Below are 15,559 nucleotides of genomic sequence, written 5' to 3' on the forward strand. Positions count from 1 at the left end.
CTTCACAGTGATGACCCAATATAGATTGCATATAGAAAGTGCTAATTGAACTCAGTGTTAGAAAAATAAATATAAAAAATATTTTTTAAATAATAAAACAATTAAATTTTTATTATAAAAATACTGTTAAAATCTGAAAAGTTGAAGACGATAGAAAATAATGAAATCACATTTTATTAACAAAGAACTTGAATAAATATATATATAAAGAATTTTCTCAGCTAACATGTCTGATTTATAATATCAGAACAGATTCTTGGCGAAAGGAGAGATGTAGGTGGTGAATGGTGGTGGGAAATGAACTAAACGCTATTGCTTACTAGAAAAAAATACTAATTTAAACTACTGATACTGTATTATAATAGTAAGATAGTTGAGTTTGTCTTAACACAAATACTTAATACAAACCTAGACCTATTAAGAGGGAATCTTAATTCAGAAAATATCTGTATAAAATTGACTGGTAGGCAAGTTAGTAAGATATTTTCTTGATTAATAATTGGTGTGGGAGGACCTAGTCCACTGTGAGTGATAACACACTTGGAAAGGCTGTCTCAGGTGATATAAGAAAACAAAAGGGCAAGCCAGGAACAGCAGACAAGAAAACAGGATGCCTTTGTGAACTCTGTTTCATTCAGTGCCTGCTTCCAAGTTTCCTGTTTTTAGTTCCTGCCCTCACTTCTTTCAAGAATGGAATGTCCTGTTGAAGTGTAAGCAAAAGAAACCCCCTTTCACAAAATTGCTTTTAGTCATGGTGTTTTGTTATAGCAATGTATAACACTAACTAAGATTAAAATTGTTACCAGAAGTTGGGTATTGCTGTGAAAGACCTGACCATGTGTTTTGGGAAGGGTTGTAGAAGTAACTTGTGCAACTTCGTGATTAAAAAACAAGTATCACATCTTCAAAACTTGGTGAGCTATTATTATTGAACTTTGAAGATAATTCTGAGAGGTATGTAAGAATGGAGGCCTAACTTGTAAAGTATCATGGGGAAAATCAAAGAGCTATAGTGCTTTGTAGAGTTTTATATTTGTACAAAATATATTTGAGATTCAGTTACTACTCAAATATTTAGGATTGCATGTCTTTGTGGTGTATTGACCTTCCTAGTCATTAAGTAATAGCCTTTATTTTAATAGGGAATATTAATATTTTGATAATATTATTGTCATTTAGCTCTCTTCAGATTAGTGTTTGCCTAATATCCCATTTTCTTTCTTTCTTTTTTAATTCATGTATATTTTTCTTTTAAATTTAGTTTTTGTTGTGCCTATTTGTGAACCCCAAAAGATGGTCAAATAGCTGATACCGATGTAATTGCACTAGGGTTTTTTATTCAAGATTGAGTTTGGGCTCACTGTCAACCCTGATGCAGCAGGATGAGATGGTAACACCCCAAGCCTAGTTTCAAGTAGGCATTTATAAAGGCAAGTAAAGACAAGCAAGGGGGTGTCTAGTCTGGCATACATCTGATTGGTGACTACTATGGAACTGTGTTGCCCTTTAAATAATTGACTGGTGCTGAGAACCAAACCATTTTTTTCTCCTGATTGGGGGTTGTTAGGGAGTGAAGTGCTAGGTGCAGGATTGTTGGGGAGTAACCTACAAAATAAAGTGCTAGGTGCAGGTTTGTTGGTTAACTCGAGTTCAACTGCAGGTCAGGTTCTCTAAGATATACTCTGGACCCAAGATGAGATTTTCTCTGGTCTCTCAGTTTTTATATATATAAACAAAGAGAATAATAATACGAAGATTATACGTATAATAAACATGTCTTAATTTCTTTTCTATTGCTATGAAAAGAAAAACACCATTAACCAAGACAACTTATAAAACATTTAATATTGGGCTTATGGCTGCATAAGGTTTATCTCCAACCTCTATGACAAGGTCGGAGCCAGGCATGCAAAAATGGCACTGAAGTAGGTGAGAGCTTATGTCTGAGTCAACAAGCATGAAGCAGAGAGAGGTAACTAAGGTGGCAAGGACGTTTTAATGCTTAGTCCCTGCCCATAGTGTCACACCTTCTTCAATAAGGCCACTTATTCTAATACTTTCCAAAAAGTTCCACATTAGAGAAGTGATGTAGACAAATTGATTATTTCTATGTTTTACTGTTGATAATAATTAAATTGTTCATTTTAAATTTTTCTGTAATTAATAAACAAAGTGAACAGAGAAAAATAGGCAAGATGTGATAAGCTGCAGAAGAAATAAAATCCAAAATGCACTAGAATGATAGTGAACTATTTTTAACTTTTTCACCTTATATCCTGCTCACTGCCCCCCTCCAGGTCACACCCTCTAGCAATCCTTCCCTCTTTTCCTACCTCCCTATGTCCTCTGAGTGGTTAGAGACCCAATACATATCCCATCATGGCATATCGAGTCAGTGAGGCTAGCCACATTCTCCCCCTCTGAGGCCAGACAAGGCAAGTCAGTTAGAAGAACATATTCCCCGCACAGGCAACAGCTTTTGGGATACACCCACCTGCAGTTGTTCAGGACCCACTTGAAGACCAAGCTGCATGCACATCTGCTACATATATGCTGGGGAGGCCTAAGTCCAGCCCATGTATGTTTTTGGTTGATGATTCAGTCTTTGAGGGCACTAAAGGTCCAGATTATTTGACTCTGTTGGTGTTCCTGTGAAGTTCCTATCCCCTTCAGGACCCACAATCCTTCCCTCTATTCTTCCATAAGAGTCGCCATGCTCCTCCCACTGCATTTTTGGGGATTCTGTTTCTTTTTAGCACAGTATGTTATGCTTTGGGGAGCTGAACACCAGGAAATAAGACCTGACTGCATTGAGACACAATCCTTGAATCCTTCATTTCTATATTCATACATTCCTCTTTTCCCCTTGCCTCTGATGTGAATACTACAAGCCCTTTGCTTTTCCTCCTATTTCTTCTTTTCAGGGTCCTGGTCTTTCCTTGGGTTACTTGTCTAACTCCTCTCCACTTCACCTCCTTCAAATTCAACATTTTCAATTTCTCCAGCTTAATTTTTGATGGCCCTAAATGTAGGTTGAAAGTTATGCTAGACTTTTCTTTTCTTTTCTTTTCTTTTCTTTTCTTTTCTTTTCTTTCTTTTCTTTCTTTCTTCCTTCCTTTCTCTCTCTCTGTCTCTCTTTCTTTCATCTTTATTTCTCTTTCCTTCTTTCTATTTTTCTTCTTTATTTCTTCCTTGCCTTTTTATCCCAAATTCTGTTCTGTTCCCCCTGTTCCTCCCTCAAAGAGTTCCTTCTTCACACTCTCTACCATGAGATTGTGGGGCCACGCAGTTATCCACCCTACCTCCCAACCCATGCCTTATCAAGTTTCTGCAGCATTAGGAACATCCTCTCCAATTATGGTCAGACATGGAAGCCCTGTTGGGAAATGAATACCACAGTCAGGCTATAGTTTTAGGGGAGAGCCCATGCTCCAGCAATTGGGGGACCTGCATGGAGACTGAGCTGCACGTCTTCTATAAAGAACTTGGTTTCAGCCATATATGGCGTATGCTGTTCTTTTGGTTTCTCAATCTCTGAGAGCTCCCAGGGGTCCAGGTTAGTAGACTTTTGGTCTTCCTGTGGGGCTCCTATCCACTTCAGGGCCCATAACAATGAGAAAATGGGAGGATCTGTTCAGGAATGTGTGGTTGGCTCTGGCAGCCAGCGTTAGATCTTGGATTGTCATCCTTCTATTCTGTCCACTGCCACAATTCAGGGTGGAGAGACCATTTTGGTGACCTGAAGCTATCCTTTTCTAGAGTCCTGCCAGGGTCAGCACAACATACAGCTCGGTCTTCCTCTTATCATTGTTTCTTTTTCAGAGCCACACCATGATGCTTCAAGCTGACCCTGAATAAACCCCTTTAAACTTGGTTTTGCATTTTCAGCCCTGCAATGTGTTGATTGTGCATACTCCGGATTTTCCAAGAAATGTCGGTCACCACAACAATTCTGTACTGCTAAAGAAGGCCAGAAGTGTACCACAATGAAAACCGTTACAAGTATGTGAGGTCTTTGAGTCTTAAGGTTGATCATGCTTTTCTTAATGGGTACAGCCTTCCCCATATTCATGAGTAAAGATGGTGAATGTGGGGGAATGTGCTTCTGTATAAAAGTAGAAAAAGGCTTCCCTTATGGTATTGGTTGCCAAATATGTTAGTTCAGACAAATAAATCAATGAAGATTTAAAAAAAAAAAAAAAACCCACACCATTTGAAAGTTCTCTTCATGGTCCTAAGGTGTTTGCCTGTGGATATAATCAGGAATGAAAAAGTTTGTGCCTTAAAGTTTCACCTAGCACCTTTGAGACTAGAGTACTACCTATGTGTCAAATTATCCCTCAATGATTGACTGACAAATTACATGGGACCCTGAATCTTCTCAATGACCAGGGCACCGCTTCATTCCAACATAGATATGTTTTGACTCTTGCCTTTCTTCCTCAGCAGGTGGATATGTAAAACTTGCCATTCTGACATGTTCCTCTTACTGCTTCAACTATACAATACATAAGCCACCAGTCATTTTTCAAAATACATGTTGCGATTCAGCTTCTTTTTGTAACAAGCTTTAAAGGCCTGACCATTGCTTGTCCTGTTGTACTTAGGTAAGCCTTCCCTGTACTCTGTAGTCTCGAACACCGGACCATCAATGTCCAGCACTGGCAACATCCTGACACCTGCTTTGACTTAGCATCAAATATTGATATACTGACAGTTTTTTTTTTATCATCTCTATTTCTAGAATATTGAATTTCTTTTTCTCCCTCTATCTTTCAGCAGTGACTGACATATAGCACACCCCATGTTCTCTTGACTAGTTGTGTAATATAAGTGTCCTGATTGACAAATGCTACAATTATAGACTGGTTTTCAAGTGCATATGACAGACATGACACCTACTTTTAATGAAACTTCACTTCAGTTATGTCTTTCACCAGGCTGGCCAGCAACGGACAGCTTCAGATTCTTCTTTCTTATTCAGACAAAATAGGACACATGTTAGGTAGATTCTTACTACTTTGAGCTGAGTAAAACAATGATAACAGGAAGGATTAATTTTATGTCATGATTTCAAGATTTCCTCTATCATAATGGGAGATTACAGTAGAACAGAGCTTTTAAAGGCACGGCCTCTGGGAAGTACAGCTGAGCAAGATAGGGAGTGAACAAGATGAGATACAGCTCCCAAAGAACCATGCCCAGTTACCTACTTACTCCAACACTACTCTCCTCCCCGCCATTCTCCCATATTTTAACATTTTGTCAAGTATTAATATGTAATAACATAATAAACTATGGATTAGAATGGTGACATGTGCTCCTTTGTTTTTCTGGAAAGATCCACAGTTTAGCTTTACTTTTATTATTATTATTTAAGGCAGGGATGTTTGGTTATATATATATATATGTATATATATATTTTTTTCATTATATTTTATGTACAACCTAGAATATGTAGATAATGGTGTCCAGAGGAAACAGTGCTAGTGATTTCATCTTCAAGAAACAGATTGTTTACATTTTTCACATGGGGATTTCATAGTTTTAGAAACATGAATAAATTATCACATGTGTATGATTGTATGTAAATATATTTTTATGACAAATGTTGAAAATCACTCCTTTGTCTTTCAGAGCTGCTCATTGAATCATAATCCTGGAGCATGGCCTCAAGCTTTATTCTACTGAACTGTATCTACAGTATCATACCCTGGTTTCTGCATAACATTTCTTAGCTACTGTTCCTAACCCACATGTATACATTTGTTTTACATTGGGTGCTCTGAAATGCATTGTATGTCTTATAAAACTTATTTTACTTTTCAAAGTTTTATTTAGATTATGTTTGATTAAATTCATTTTACACTTATTTACTTGTATGTGTGAATATGTACACATTCAACAGTAGAGTTTAAAATTACAAGTGCTAATGCACCCTTTTCTTTATACTGACTGAGAAATTGGTGTTAGGTGGATAAGATCAGAAGATAACTCACTTACACATTGAGTCATATCAATGGTCTTCAGTTTTAAGAATAATGAGGTAGCCAGTGAGATGGTTCAGTTGGTAAAGCTACTTGCTATTACTTCTGATAGCCAGAGTTCAATTACCTAGATCACATGAGGGAAGAAGAGGATCAACTTCTGCAAGTTTATCTCTGTTTTCCACAAATTGACATAGGTAGAAAGTCTGTGCTCCCACCCCACATACATGCACCCTCACATAATATAATAAAAATAGCATGAAAGAGAGTAATCACAATGCCATTCATGTACAGTCAAAAAAAACTGAATTATTATCCATACCATTTTCTATCACTAAGCAAGTATAAACCTGTTCCTAACCATCCCCATTAGACTTAGAATACCTGTAACATGACCACAAATTCTCTTGGCTTTACTATCATAAAATGAATCCTTCACTGTCGGCCCCTCAAAACTGCTATTTTTTTCTCATTTGGTTATATTTTTGGATTCAAACAGTAGATGCGCCAATCTTTATTTGTCTTTTGTGGCTTGATTTCTTGCATGTAATTTTTAATTGGATATGTTATGTATTTACATTCTAAATGTTATCCCATTTCCCAGTTTTCTCTCTGGAATCCCCCATCCCCTAACCTTTCCCCTGCGTCTATGAGGGTGCTCCTTCACCCACCCATCCACTCCTGCCTCACTGCCCTGACATTTTCCTACATTGGGGAATCCAGTCTTCACGGGACCAAGGGCCTCATCTCACATTGATGTCAGACAATGCCATCCTCTGCTACATATATGACAGGAGCCATGGATCCCTCCATGTGTACTCTTTGGTTGGTGGTTTAGTCCTTGGGAGCTCTGGGAGGTCTGGTTGTTTGATATTGTTGTTCTTCCTATGGGGTTGAAAACCCCTTCAGCTCCTTCAATCCTTTCTCTAACTTCTCCATTGGTATTCTCATGTACAGTCCAATGGTTGGCTGTGAGCCTCTGCCTCTGTATTTGTCAGGCAGAGCCTCTCAGGAGATAGCTATAACAAGCTCCTGTCAGCATGTACTTCTTGGCAACAGCAATAGTGTCTGGGTTTGTTGTCTGTATGTGGGATGGATCCCCAGGTGGGGTATTCTCTGCATGACCTTTCCTTCAGTCTCTGGTCCACATTTTGTCCCCATATTTCCTTTAGACAGGAGCCATTTTGGGTTAAAAATTTGGAAATGAGTGGGTGGACTCCTGCCCCAACTGGGAGCATTGCCTAACCTCTGGATATGATCTCTACAGGTTCTCCCTCCATTTTGTTGGGCATTTCAGCTAATGCCATCCTCATTGTCTTCTGGGAGCCTCTTGCTTTCCTGGCATCTGAGACTTGCTGGTGGCTACCCTCAGTTCCTCATCCCCCACTGCTACACACCTCTGTTCAAAATTCTGACCTCTGTATATCATCCCAGTCTTTTCCCATACCTGATTCTTCCTTATTTTCCCCTTCTTTTTCCTCCCAAGTCCCCCCCACTTTCTATATCTGTTGAGTATTTTGTTCCCCCTTCTAAGAAGGACTGTAGTATCCACATTTTGGCCTTCCTTCTTCTTGAGCTTCATATGGTCTGTGAATTGTATCTTGGGTATTTAAAGCTTTTGGACTAATATCCACTTGTCACTGAGTGCATACCATGTGTGTTTTTTTAGTAATTGGGTTACCTCACTCAGGATAATATTTTCAAGTTTCATCCATTTACCTAAGAATTTCTCGAACTCGTTGTTTTTAATAGCTGAGTAGTACTCCATTGTGTAAATATACAACATTTTCTGTATCCATTCCTCTGTTGAAGGACATCAGAGTTGTTTTCAGCTACTGGCTATTATAAATAAGGCTGCTATAAACATAGTGAAGCATGTGTCCTTGTTATATGTTGGAGCATCTTTTTGGTATATACCCAAGAATGAAATAGCTGGGTCTTCAGGTAGAACAATTTCCAATTTTTTCAGGACCCACCAGACTAATTTTCCAAAGTGGTTTTACTAACTTGCAGTTCCACCAGCAATGGAGGAGTGTTTCTCTTTCTCCACATCCTCACCAAGTGCTGTCACCTGAGTTTTTTATCTCAACCATTCTGACTGGTATGAGGTGGAATATCAGGGTTGTTTTGATTTATATTTTCCTGACTAAAGATGTTGAATATTTTTTTGGTGTTTCTCAGCCATTAAATATTCCTCAGTTGAGAATTCTTTGTTTAGCTTTGAACCCCATTTTTAATAGAGTTATTTGGTTCTCTGGAGTCTAACTTCTTGAGTTCTTTGTGTATATTGGATATTAGCCCTCTATCTGATATAGGACTGGTAAAGATCTTTTCCCAATCTGTTGGTTGCCATTTTGTCCTATTGACAGTGTCTTTTGCCTTACAGAATCTTTGCAATTTTATGAGGTCTCATCTTTCAATTGTTGATCTTAGAACATAAGCCATTGGTGTTTTTTTCAGGAATTTTTCCCCTGTGCCCATGTATTCGAGGCTCTTTCCCACTTTTTCTTCTGTTAGATGGAATGTTTCTGGTTTTACATGGAGGTCTTTGATCAATTTTGACTTGAACTTTGTACGAGGAGACAAGAATGGATCAATTTGCATTCTTCTACATGCTGACTCCCAGTTGAACCAGCACCATTTGTTGAAAATGCTGTCTTTTTTCCACTGGACAGTTTTAGCTCCTTTGTCAAAGATCAAGTGACCATAGGTATGTAGTTCTCTTCTCAGTCTTCAATTCTGTTTCACTGATCTACCTGTTTTCTTGCTTCTCTTAAAAATTTTCCTTTCATTTTATTTTTAATGTTGCATTTATTTTCAAGTAAATTTTTAAGTTTTAAAATTTATAGTGTGTACTTATATAATTTTCTTTGTTCCTTTCCTCCTTTCATCTCACACCATGTACCCCTGACTCCATTCTTTCTTGAATGGAGAACAAAAACATTGGGCTCATTTTTTTTTGTTGTTATTGTTCCATATATAAATACATTAAAACCTGCTCAGTGTATTTAGTGTTATTTGTATGTATATTGTTTCAGAGCTGACCAATTGGCATCAAATAACCAGTTAGGGTCTAATCCCTGAAAAAAAAGGTTATTTCTCTCTATCTCAGCATTGCTTATTTGCCTGTAGTTCTTCAACTATGGGTGGTGCCCTGTGAAATTTCCCCTTCTATCTAAGTGTGTCTATTGGCTTTCTTCTTGTTCAGCCTTTTATAGATATCCCTGTTGTTGAGGTATCATGGGTGAATCTTCAATGAGACAGAGTATCTCAGTAGATATCCTGCTCATCCAGCTCTACACTCTTTCCACAATCCCTTTCATGATGCTCTCTGAGCTTCAGGTGCAGACATTTTGTTGTAGGCGTATCAACTGGACAAGCTGCAAATGGTCACTTTTTCCCTGCTTCTTTAACACATACAGTAAAGGTCTCCATCTGTTACAAAGAGAAGTTTGTTGATTAGGAATGACACTTACACTCATCAGTTGATATGATCACAAACATGTGGAATGAGTTTAGGAATGCTGCTGTTTAGTAAACTAACCTGGGACATAATTTCCCTATTGTTGAGTAGACCTTAAATCCAATTATGTAGCTGTTGCTTATCAACAAGTTAGAGTGTCAGTATTTTACTTTAGAGTTAACATTCTATTCTGGTCTCTTTTGTGGTTACTATTTTTTACACTTCCTGGTACTATGAAAGCTTCTCCTCAAAAAAGAAGCCTTTAAATATGATGCAGCTCAAATCCTATTTTTTGTGTCTCTGAAGTGCATGATATCTTTAGTAATAGGGATATAACTTTCACCTCTAGGAAGCACTAAGTATTTCCTCCTCTTTGAAGAATGCCCTAGTGAACATTTAGAATCATGGGTGAAATGTTGTTGACTCTCACCTAGTTTAGGAAGGTAACACTACACTGTGTTGCTGTTATGCCATTAAGAGTGAATTTTGTTTGTAAGTCTCATTTCCTTCCCTTCTAAGCCCAGGACCCTTAGAATTATACTTTCCTTAAATCCATGAGTTATCTACACTGTAGTTGGCACAAGATTTATTAAACATTTCTTTGCTCTAGACCACTTTCTCTATGTTTGAGTCATCTTCATGGATGAAAAGGATTGTATGTGGAGTGCTCAGTAATAAATGGAATAGCCACACAATACGCCCTCCTTCCTTGGCTCAGTGACTATCAAGAAAAGGAGGGTGGTAAATTTGTATGATCCAGAAGTGGTGTAGTGCCTAGGCAAAACTTTTCCTGGACCTCACCAGACCATTGAACACATGGACCCATGGCACTTAGAGTTGCCTGCACAAAATAGCAGAATATCAAGCCAGTCAACATTCCAATATAAGTGAAGGAGAGAAACATCAGACCCTACCCAGATTCAAGTAAATATTGACATGGGTATAAGAGAGGGAGAATCACATTTGTTTAGAGGTTTTTGACCCTGATAAATGTCCATGATCTGATGGGGCTCCCTAATCTATCCTTATTTGGGAGCATAAAGTACATGGGGAGGGTATATAAAAGGAATTGGAGGGATAAACCAGGATGATTTGAAACAGATTTTATGCATATATGACTTCTAAGATACCACCTCACAGCAGTGAGAATGGCTAAGATAAAAAACCCAGGTGATAGTAGATGCTGGTTAGGATGTGGAGAAAGAGGAACACTCCTCCATTGTTGGTGAGATTGCAAGTTGGTACAACCACTCTGGAAATCAGTTTGGTGGTTCCTCAAACAATTGGATATAGCATTACCTGAGGACCCAGCTATATCACTCCTGGGCATACACCCAGGAGATGCTCCAACATATAACAAGGACATAGGCTCCACTATGTTCATAGCAGCCTTATTTATAATAGCCAGAAGCTGGAAAGAACCAAGATGTCCTTCAACAGAGAAATGGATGCAAAAAAAATGTGCTACATTTACACATTGGAATATTACTCAGCTATTAAAAAATAATAAATTTGAGCAATTCTTAGGAAAATGGATGGAACTAGAAAATATTATCCTGAGTATGGTAACCCAATCACAAAAGAACACACATGGTATTTACTTACTGATAAGTGAATGTTAGCCCAAAAGTTTGAAATAGCCAAGATTCAACTCACAGACCACATGAAGCTCATGAAGAAGGAAGACCAAGTGTGGATGCCTTGGTCCTACTTAAAAGGAGTAACAAAACACTCAAGGTAGCAAATATGTAGACAAAGTATGGGACAGAAACTGAAGGAGAGGCCATCTGGAGACCATTTCACCTGGGTATTTATCCCATGTGGAGTCACCATAGGTAGATGCTGATATGGATGTCAGAAAGTGTATGCTCACAAGAGCCTGATATAGCTGTCTCCTTAGAGGCCTGCCAAAGGCTGACACATTCAGAGGCTGATGCTCACAGCTAACCACTGATCTGATCAAGGGTTTCCCAATGGAGAAATTAGAGAGAAGATTGAAGGAGCAGAAAGGGTTTGTGGCCCCATGAGGAGAGCAACAATACCAACCAACCAGAGCTTCCCAGGGTCTAAAACATCAGCCTGGGAGCACATAGGGAGGGACCCGTGACTCTAACATTATATGTAGGGGAGGATGGCCTTGTCGGGCATAGGTGGGAGAGAAGATCCTTGGTCCCATGAAGGCTGAACACCAAGTGGGGGGTAATTCAAGGGTGGGGAGGTGGGAGTGGGGGGTAGGTGGGAGCACATCCTCATAGAAGCAGGAGGAAGGGGGATGGAATAGGAGGTTTCTGGGTGGTGGGGGTAATGGGGTAAGGGGATAAAATTTGAAATGTAAACATAATATCCAATAAAAATTTTTTTAATTTAATAAAATATTATATTGTATAAAAATGAACACACAATATATAGCTGGCTATTTAAACTCAATCTTTGTAGTGCCTCTGGTGACACACAACTACAATCTCAGTGTTCAGAAAATTGAGGCAGGATGGAGACTTATGAAGCCTGCCTGAGTTATATGGTGAAACTCCACCTCAAAAAGAAAAAAGCTTTGTGTTACTGTATATTTCTTTTTTAGGAGCTATGAGGATATACTTCAGTTTGTTAAAAATCCTCATATCAAAATATATGTGCTATTAGTTCATTTCTATGCAATGCTTTTTAAAACATGAAAGTTTTATTATATAAAACTAAGTAAAATATGCAATATAATTTATGTTATGATATATTAAAAGATTTCATATGAATATATCGTTGCGGACCGGTCTATCAATATTGGAACCTGCATTGGCAAAAGCCTTGGAGGCTAAATTGTTCTGGACCACACTGCCCCAAACTGCTCCAGTCTGCAGGTCAGGGTTCAGCAAGAGAGAGAGAGAGTGATAACGGTTGCAAGGAATGGAGACCAGACAGAGTGTAATTCAATCCCATTTATTCTTCAGTCTCCCTTCCTAGTCCAAGTTCCAAGTCTTGAGTTCCTAGTTCCTAGACCCTAGTCTCAGATCCTAATTCCTAGTTCTAAGTTGCTAGTCTCTTTCCCAGTTCCAAGTTCTTTTCCAAGTGCCTGTCTCAAGTACAAGTGTCTAACGTCTAATGTCTAATTCCAAGTTCTTCCTCCAAGTGCCAAGTGCCTAATATCTAATAATTTCTTCTGTCTGCCTCTCGCCTTTTATCTGTCTCACTTCAAAGCCAGGCCTCTAAATCACACCTTTAAGTCTCACACAGCCAAGGGAATATCCTGGGTATCTAAAGTGAGATGTTATCAGAGTGTGCTCAGCTGTTGTAGGCTATTGTAAACAAGTCTTTTGTCAGGTTATATGGCTCAAGGTGGCTGCAAGGATGATAACCACCTTCTGTCAGCTCCCCACAGGCATACTTCCTTCAGCAGCACTCTACCTCCTAAAGGTTCTGAAGGCTTGTACAAAAGCAATGCCATCTTGGGACAAACATTCAAACATACGAGGCTGTGAGGGGGCATTTGTCATTGAAACCGCCACATCCTGCTCCTGTCCTTCATAGTCTATAACCATCAAGTTATGCAAAATTAACTTAGCCCAACTTCAACAGTTGCCATAGTCTCACCATTATTTTAAACTTTCTTACTAAGGCAATCTGTTAAATAAGTCCTCTGTACAAAACAAATGCGTAAACAAACAAACAAAATCAGTTACATAATCTGAACATACAGTAGCACAGCATATACATTCTGATCCAAAAGTGGAAGAATAGGACAGAGCAGGGACAGATCAGACCAAAGCTCAGCCATGAAGACACCAAATACTGCAGTTTCCTTAATAATAGAGCTCCAGTTTCACAGGACTTACATGTCCTCCCCCTTCTAGGTTTGCTGACCCCAACACAATCTCTCGTTTCTTTGACTAGTTCCACTTCTTATTTGCAGCTTTCTTTGGCAGATGTCTCATGTCTCTGTTATCTCTTGGGAATTCTGTCAAAACACAGATATTATTTTTATAACAATACACTATATTTTTTTTTCAGAGCCTCCTTGTAATAGTTCCAATCCTCCCACATGTAGCCTGGCCCCAGTGGCATTATTAAACTACAGATGAAGACTATATGGTCCCCTCAATCATTTATCTTTCATATATCTGAAACCAGTACCATGTACCTTACACTGCCAAGCTCAGGTGCTACCTTTAGGGTGGACAACAACACCCTAGACCAAAACTACAAATTCTTCTTTAGGCTGAAGCTGGTAAAATAGAATTCACCAGGGACTTATGATCTAGACATAAGGAATTTTCAGGGATCCTTTCTCAAGTGGAAGGCTTAACTGGGTGAGTTCTTGTCCTCAGGAGACTCTTCCTGTTGTCACTCTTCAAAGAAGCAAGCTCCTCTTTAATGGTGTAACAGCTGTCTTAACCTAAAGTTTTTACTATTGTGATGAAGCAGCATGGTGGGAAGCAACTTGGAGAGAAAAGAGTTTATTTCATTCTACAGTTTGTAGCTTATTATCCATGCAAGCCAGGGCAGAGAATCAAGGCTGGAATCTGGAGAGAAGAATTGAAACAGAGGCTATGGAGGAGAAGGAAGAGCAAGCTGCTTACTAGCTTGGTTGGCTTGCTTTCTTGTAAGACCACCAGCCTAGGGTTGACACCACCCACAGTATTCTGAGATCCAAACATCAATCAATTGTCCAATTTGATTTTGATTGAGAGTCCCTTTTTTCACAGATACTCTAGCTTTTTGTGAAGTTCACATAGAAACTAGCTAGCACAACTGATCTTTTGCTCACTTCATGTGAAAACACATTACTGTTAAACTATAACTTCTCCTTCCTCATTCATCCTCAAGATCTCATATTAATATCATGACATAAAGTTGGGTACAGTGTCTAGCAGCCTTCCAGGCACTAATCTCAGAATTCCTTTGAGTCTCACAGCTATGAATCCCCATTTTAAAATTAGTAAATGGAACTAAACCACCAACCATAGAGTACACATGGAGTAACTCATGGCTCCAGCTGCATACGTATCAGAGGATGGCCTTGTTGGGCAACAATGGGAGGAGAGGCCCTTGGTCCTGTGAAAGCTTGATGCCCCAGTGTAGGGGAATGCCAGGGAGGGGAGGCAAGAGTGGGTGGGTGGGTGGGGGAGCACCCTAACAGAAGCAGGGGGAGGGTGATGGAATAGGGAGTTTCCAGAGGGGAAACCAGGAAAGTATTGGGATAGCAGAAAGCGGCTATCATCTTTGCAGCTATCTCGGGCCATATACCCTGATAAGAGACTTGTTTTTCAACAGCCTACACGCTGAGCACACTGATAAACATCTTGTTTTTCTCAGACATGTCCTGGACTTATTGTTTAGTGCCCCCAGCTGCAGGGCACTCGTGGTAAAGTGTCTTCAGCTGCACTCCCCTGCTTGTGCTTATATACCCATGATTTTCTTTCACTAAACAAGACCTGATCAGACACTCTCTCTTGTCTCCATTCTTCATATCTCTTGCCCTTCCATCCCCATTCTCTCTTGCTAGACCCTGTTGACTGACTCGCAGGCCGGGTCAGGAAAGGGGATAACATTGGAATTGTAAATAAATATAATATCCATTTTTAAAAAACATAAATAGCTGTCAGAAAGAGAGATACATATATACTTTGGCCACTAGGTGGCAGAGCAGAGGCAAACAAAATGAAAAAATTGAGGATCTGGTACTCTACCTCACCCCAGACTATCTGCTAAGTCAATGACTAGGGATCCCATTGACTGCTTGTATTATATGTAAAGTGGGTCTTTCTGAGGTTGAGCTCTGAGTGGTACGTCCTCTCCGATTGTTGCAGAGGCAGAAGAAACTCAAAGTAATAGAATTGTGAATAGATTTGTTTAGGGAACATTAAATCACACAATGCAGAATTTGGTTAAGAAGTCATTGCTTCCTCCCTACCTGTTAAGGATAACAACATATGTAAAACTCACAAGCTTATTATTATTATTATTATTATTATTATTATTATTATTATTTATAAGCTAGTGAAATCTTCTATTCAAGGCTGACCCTTATTTAGTCATTAGCTACTGCCAACCAGACTTTTCACTGAAGAGTTTTCCTTCACCTCTAAGTGTTAGAGTAATTGCTTACTGAGAAGATTTA

The 15,559-nt window shown here is 39.0% G+C and overlaps 1 long non-coding RNA gene across 1 annotated transcript; it reads left to right on the forward strand.

The window, feature by feature from the left end:
• The first annotated feature begins 3,887 nt into the window (after positions 1–3,887).
• LOC143438781 (uncharacterized) lies at positions 3,888–5,751 on the forward strand. The gene is made up of 3 exons (XR_013107413.1): positions 3,888–4,002; positions 4,447–4,607; positions 5,638–5,751. It is a non-coding gene; the product is annotated as an uncharacterized LOC143438781 (long non-coding RNA).
• The last annotated feature ends 9,808 nt before the right edge of the window (positions 5,752–15,559 follow it).

The sequence above is a fragment of the Arvicanthis niloticus genome, chromosome 26, assembly GCF_011762505.2.
Source record: "Arvicanthis niloticus isolate mArvNil1 chromosome 26, mArvNil1.pat.X, whole genome shotgun sequence".
NCBI lineage: Eukaryota > Metazoa > Chordata > Mammalia > Rodentia > Muridae > Arvicanthis > Arvicanthis niloticus.